The sequence below is a fragment of the Panicum virgatum genome, chromosome 2K (assembly GCF_016808335.1).
Source record: "Panicum virgatum strain AP13 chromosome 2K, P.virgatum_v5, whole genome shotgun sequence".
Classification (NCBI taxonomy): Eukaryota; Viridiplantae; Streptophyta; class Magnoliopsida; order Poales; family Poaceae; genus Panicum; species Panicum virgatum.
The window spans coordinates 44,210,828-44,217,648 of record NC_053137.1 but is presented as its reverse complement, the minus strand read 5'-3'; positions in this window follow the sequence as shown (position 1 = coordinate 44,217,648).

Sequence of the window (6,821 nt, the reverse complement as noted above, 5' to 3'; positions counted from 1 at the left end):
AGGGGTTAAGGCTAAAGTAACTTGAGCATGGACATGATCATTTGAAAATGGATGCACACTATGGTCACTCAGGTTTCTAGAAGTTCAAATAAGTGGTTCTCAAACTATATCTCACGAATATTTGGATTTCATTCAAGACTCAAATCAGAAAAGACAAAATCAGAAAAAGTCTATACACCGGTTTAACCGACGCTCTCAATTTTCTATACGTCGGTTAAACGAAGTCAGCAGAGTCTGGACAAATTCAATACACCGGTTAAACTGACGTGTTTGAAATTAACGTCGGTGCATTAGTCCAGAGTTGGTTTTTCCAGGGTATTTCAAGTTCTATACACCGGTTAAACCGATGCTGTTTAAATCAAGACGTCGGTGCAATTGACCAGTGAGATGGTTTTTCAGAGGAATTCAAAAGTTGTACTCACCGGTTAAACCGACGATAGGTTTGAGTTAACGTCGGTGCAGTTGTCCAGAGACTTGGTTTTTCAGTTGATCAGTGGACAACTACACTCACCGGTTAAACCGATGATACGTCGGTTAATCTGCCCAAGTGGTAACGGCTAGTTTTCAGAAGTGGCAGTTTACATTCACCGGTTAAACCGACGATGACTATTGGAGGGACGTCGGATTAACCGGCGCTACGCAGTTTTCTGGCAGGCTTTTCTCCAACGGCTCTATTTGTGTGAGCTGCCTATATATACCCCTCCAATGGGTCATTTCGCCCACTCTTGACACCAGGCAACATCCATACACTTATACTATAGTCAAGAGCCACCTTCAGCTTCATCATTCACATACTTGTGTTTTCAATCAATCAAGAAGCAAGATTAAGGACTTGAGTAGAGAGAAGCTAGTGTGCATCCGTTCTTGGTGATCGGTTCTTGCTCAAGTGAAGGCCTTAGCTTGTTACTCTTGGTGATTGGCATCACCTAGGCGATCTTGGTGATCGGGGTGTTTCTCGCAGAACTTGCCAAGGATTGTGGGAGCCCAGAGAAGAAGATTGTACGTGGCTTGAGCTCCACCACGCCGGGATGGTGAACGGAGACTCTTAGTGAGTGCCCAAGTCTCGGTGACATGGGAGGTGACAAGACTCTTAGTGAGTGTCACAACGTGGACTAGGGGTGTGTGCCAACACATCGACACCACGGGAAAAAATCCGGTCGTCTCTTGTCCACTCTCTTTATTCAAGCATTTTCTTTCATGCAATTTACTCATGTGCTTGACTTAGTGATCATAACTTAGCTCTACCTTGCTAGGCTTTACTTTGTTTTTATCTCTCTTAGCTTGTGTAGGTAGCTTAGTTATCCGGTTGGTGAATTGGTGCCCTACTAGTATTGCATAGGTTAAGGTTGCTTTACTTTGTTTTAGAAATTGAAAAAGGCCCAATTCACCCCCCCTCTTGGTCCATCGATCCTTACAATTGGTATCAGAGCCTCGTTGCTCATTTGGATCATTAGGCTTCACCGCCTAGAGCTATGGCCAAGATGGGTGGTTCGCCGCCTCACTTCGAGGGCAAGAACTTTGCTTATTGGAAAGTTCGCATGGCCGCATACCTTGATGCGATTGCCCCCGAAGTGTGGTTGGCCACTAAGACCGGGTTCACCGGAACTCCCACCACCGAACAATTAAAATGGAATGCCAAGGCTAGAAATGCAATTTTCGAGGCCATTAGTGAGGAAGTCTTTGCTAGAGTTAATGGCATGGACTTAGCAAGTGATATTTGGAAGGAGCTCATTGAAATTCATGAAGGCTCCACTAAAGTTCGTGAGCAAAAATATCACTTGTTTAGAGCTAAGTATGATTCCTTTAAAATGCTAGCTCATGAAAATTGCAATGATATGTACTCTCGCTTGAATGTCATTGTCAAGGACATTAATGCTCTTGAAGTTTCCAAAATTGACAGTGGCTCCATCAACCGCAAGATTCTCATGCTCCTTCCGAAGCCCAAGTACAACATTATCAATGCTATGCTTCAAAAGGAGAATCTTGATACAATGGAAGTGGGAGAGCTTGTGGGCGAAATTCGCGCTCATGAAATGAGTATCCTTGGTATGACCGAAGAGCCAACAACAAGCAAATCAATTGCTCTCAAAACCAAGGCCAACAAGCACCGCAAGCTCAAGATGGTCAAGCAAGAATCTAGCTCAAGCAATGAAGAAGAAGATCATCATGAAAGCTCATCCGATAATGAAGAAGATGGGGAACTTGCTCTCATGATGAGAAAGTTCACACGCTTGAGCGATAAGATAAACAAGAAGGGTTACAACTTTGACCCCAAAAGAAGGATGTTCCGGTATAAGGAAGATGTCAAGTACAAAACTTGCTATAATTGTGGAGAAAAAGGACACATCTCTCCCGATTGCCCCAAGCCGGACAAAAGAAAGAAGGACAACAAAGGCAAACATCGCCATGATTCAAGCGATGATGAAGAAGATGAGAAGAAGAACAAGAACAAGAAGCTTGGGAAGAAGAAGAGCCATGACAAGAAGACCAAGCTCTTCCCAAAGAAGAAAGGGCACACCAAGAGAAGCTTCTTGGTGGAAAAACAAGAATGGGTGACCGATGTCTCATCAAGCGAAGATTCAAGTGATGAAGAAGACATCGTCACCATCGCCCTCACCAATGAAGAACCACCACTACCTCCGCCTCCTATGTGCCTAATGGCAAAAGGTAACACCAAGGTATGTGAGGTGGATAGTGAAGATGATAGTGATGAAGAGCTTGATCCTTATGAATTCACTAACCTCATTAATGAGTATACATCCGTCATCAAGAGGAAAAAGAGCAAAGTCAAAATTCTTGAGAGCACTCATGCCAAGTTAGAGCTTGCCCACTCCGACTTGCTTGGCAAGTACAATGACTTGCTCAAAAAACACAATGAGTCACTTGTACTTACTAAGCAAGTTGAAGAGAGCCACAAAAAGCTTAAACAAGAGCATAGGGAGTTGGCTCACAAATATCAAGAACTTGAATTTGCCTATGAAGCAATTGACCCAAGTCTTGAGAACTTTGCTCATGAAACTATTGAAAAGGTCAATGCTTCTACCTCATGTGATGACCTACTCATTAATGCAAATGCCACTAATATTGTGTCCAAGCTTGCTCCTTCTAGGGAAAAGGAGTTGATGGATCAAGTAGCTAGCCTCAAGAGTAGTGTGGAGAAGCTCTCAAGAGGAGAATACATCCACAAGTAAATTCTCTTCAACAATGCACGTGACTATGGCAAGAGAGGTCTTGGTTCATTTCCGTAGCCAAATCAAGGCACTACTCCTTCTCCGGAGATCAAGATAAGCTTCATCAAGGAAGTTGGTTCATATTGCCAACATTGCCAAGTCACCGGGCACCACACTAGGGAGTGCACCTTACCATCACGTCCTCTTCCCACTTTACCTAAGAATTACTCATCAATGTTTCAAAATAACCATTTTCTCTTGAGTAAAGTGAAGGGCAAAGTGAAGGCCAAATTTATTGGTAAAATTGCTAAGGAGTCAAAGAAGAAGCTCCCCAAGCAACTTTGGGTCCCAAAAGCTCTTGTCACACATGTGCAAGGCCCAAAGCTTGTTTGGGTTCCTAAAACTCAAAAGTGAATTCTCATGTGTGTAGGTGAACTACAAAGCCGGTGGAAAACATTGGGTACTTGATAGCGGTTGCTCTCAACACATGACCGGCAATGATAGCATGTTCACCTCCCTTGAAGACCCCGGCGATCATGAACATGTCACCTATGGTGATAACTCAAGGGGAAACGTTTTAGGTTTGGGTAGAATAGCTATCTCTAAAGATTTATCTATCTCTAATGTCTTGTTTGTAGAAGCACTTAGTTTTAATCTTATTTCTATTGCTCAATTGTGTGATCTTGGACTAACGTGTACCTTTGACAAGAATGGTGTTGTAGTAACTCTTGAAGAAGACAAGTCAATGGTATTCACTGGGGTTTAGGCATGGCAACATCTATTTAGTGGACTTCTCTTCAAAGCAAACAAGTACCATGACATGCCTCTTCACCAAGTCTTCTCTTGGGTGGCTTTGGCATAGAAGAATTGCTCATATTGGCATGAGCAACCTCAAGAAAGCCCACAAGAGAGGGATGATCACCGGCTTGAAGGATGTCACTTTTGACAAGAACAAGCTATGTAAAGCATGTCAAGCCGGGAAGCAAGTTGCAACACATCATCCCATCAAGACGATGTTGTCTACCTCCAAGCCGCTCGAGCTACTTCATATGGATCTCTTTGGTCCAACTACATACAAGAGCATTGGTGGTAACCTCTATTGCCTAGTAATTGTTGATGATTTTTCACGTTACACTTGGGTTATGTTTCTAGGCGATAAGGGTGAAACTCCGGAAATCTTCAAGACTTTTGCAAGAAGAGCTCAAAGGGAGTACAACTCCCCAATTGTGAAGATCCGGAGTGACAACGGCACCGAGTTCAAAAATATGAAGATTGAAGAATGGTGCGATGAAGAGGGCATCAAGCATGAGTTTTCCGCCACCTACACGCCTCAACAAAATGGAGTGGTGGAAAGAAAGAACAAGACACTCATCACCCTAGCTAGAGCAATGTTGGATGATTATGGCACGGCCGAGAAATTTTGGGCGGAAGCAATCAACACGGCGTGTCATGCATCCAACCGAGTATATCCTCACCGACTCCTCAAGAAAACTCCATATGAGCTCATCACCGGGAAGAAACCAAATATATCATACTTTCGAGTCTTTGGTTGCAAATGCTTCATCTACAAGAAGAAAAGGCTCGGTAAGTTTGAAAGTAGATGTGATGAAGGTTTCTTTCTTGGTTATGCATCAAACTCCAAAGCATATAGAGTATTCAATCAAACCTCCGGGTTAGTTGAAGAAACATGTGATGTGGAGTTTGATGAATCTAATGGCTCCCAAGAGGAGGTTGTTGGCTATGAAAATATAGGTGATGAGGAGATTGATGAAGCTTTGAAGAATATGTCCATTGGGGATATCAAGCCGGAAGAGGTGCATGAAGACAATGATCAAGGGGGAGGACCTTCCTCATCTACACCAAGCACCTCCACGGCGCCCCAAGTGGATGAAGATCAAGAAAAAGATGATACACAACCTCAAGAAGATGTGCCAACGCCAACACCCCAAGTTCAAGAACAAGAAGAGCAAAGTGTTCCACCACAAGCACAAGTCACCCATGATCCACCCCAACAAGCATCCACGCAAGTACCGCTAGTGAAGCATGGTCGCATCTCCAAGGATCATCCAATTGGTCAAATCATTGGTAGTCCATCAAAGGGAGTAAGAACTCGCTCTAAACATGCTTCATTTTGCGAATATCACTCGTTTGTTTCTTGTATTGAACCCACTAGCGTAGAGGAAGCGCTTGAGGACTCGGATTGGGTGATGGCCATGCAAGATGAGTTGAACAACTTCACCCGCAATGAAGTTTGGGTCCTCGAAAGCTCCTCCGAAAGACAAGAACATCATCGGCACCAAGTGGGTCTTTCGAAACAAGCAAGATGAACATGGGGTGGTGATACGCAACAAAGCAAGACTTGTGGCAAAAGGGTTCTCTCAAGTCGAAGGTTTGGATTTTGGTGAAACTTTTGCTCCGGTCGCAAGACTTGAAGCTATCCTGTATCCTTCTTGCTTACTCTTCACATCATAACATTAAGTTGTATCAAATGGATGTGAAAAGTGCATTCTTAAATGGCGTTATTAACGAACTTGTTTATGTTGAGCAACCTGCCGGGTTTGAAGATCCGAGGAATTCTAACCATGTTTATAGGTTGCACAAGGCACTTTATGGGCTCAAACAAGCTCCGAGGGCTTGGTATGAGAGGCTTCGTGACTTCCTAATCATGCAAGGCTTCAAGATCGGGAGGGTGGACACCACTTTGTTCACTAAAGATGTCAACGGGGATCTTTTTATTTGTCAAATTTATGTTGACGATATTATCTTTGGCTCAACTAATGATTTACTAAGCCATGAGTTTGCTACCATGATGTCTAGGGAATTCGAGATGTCCATGATTGGCGAATTGACCTTCTTCCTTGGTTTTCAAGTCAAACAAATGAAGGAAGGGACATTCATCCATCAAGAAAAGTATACCAAAGATATCTTGAAGAAGTTCAAGATGGATGAGTGCAAGCCAATCATGACACCCATGGCAACCAATGGGCATCTCGACTTGTATGTGGACGGTAAACCGGTTGATCAATCCCTCTATCAGTTCTATGATAGGGTCTTTGCTTTACCTTACCGCATCTAGGCCCGATATAATGTTTAGTGTGTGCTTGTGTGCCCGCTTTCAAGCTAACCCAAAGGAGTCACACCTCTCGGCTGTGAATAGGATCCTTCGGTATCTCAAGCACACCCCAAGAATAGGCTTGTGGTACCCCAAAGGCGCTAGCTTAGATCTCTTGGGATACTCGGATTCGGATTTTGCCGGAAGCCGCGTGGATCGTAAGAGTACCTCCGGGGGTTGCCACTTGCTTGGGCGTTCTCTAGTTTCTTGGTCGAGTAAGAAGCAAAATTCCGTGGCTTTGTCCACCGCGGAAGCGGAATATATAGCGGCCGGTGCATGTTGTGCCCAAATCCTATATATGAAGCAAACCCTTTTGGACTTTGGTGTGAAACTAGATAGGATCCCACTCCTTTGTGACAATGAAAGTGCCGTAAAAATTGCCAAGAATCCGGTTCAACACTCTCGCACAAAGCACATTGATATTCGCCATCACTTCTTGCGTGATCACGAAGCCAAAGGAGACATATCTCTTCAAGGTGTAAGATCCGAGGAGCAATTGGCGGATATTTTCACAAAACCATTAGACGAGAGTACCTTTG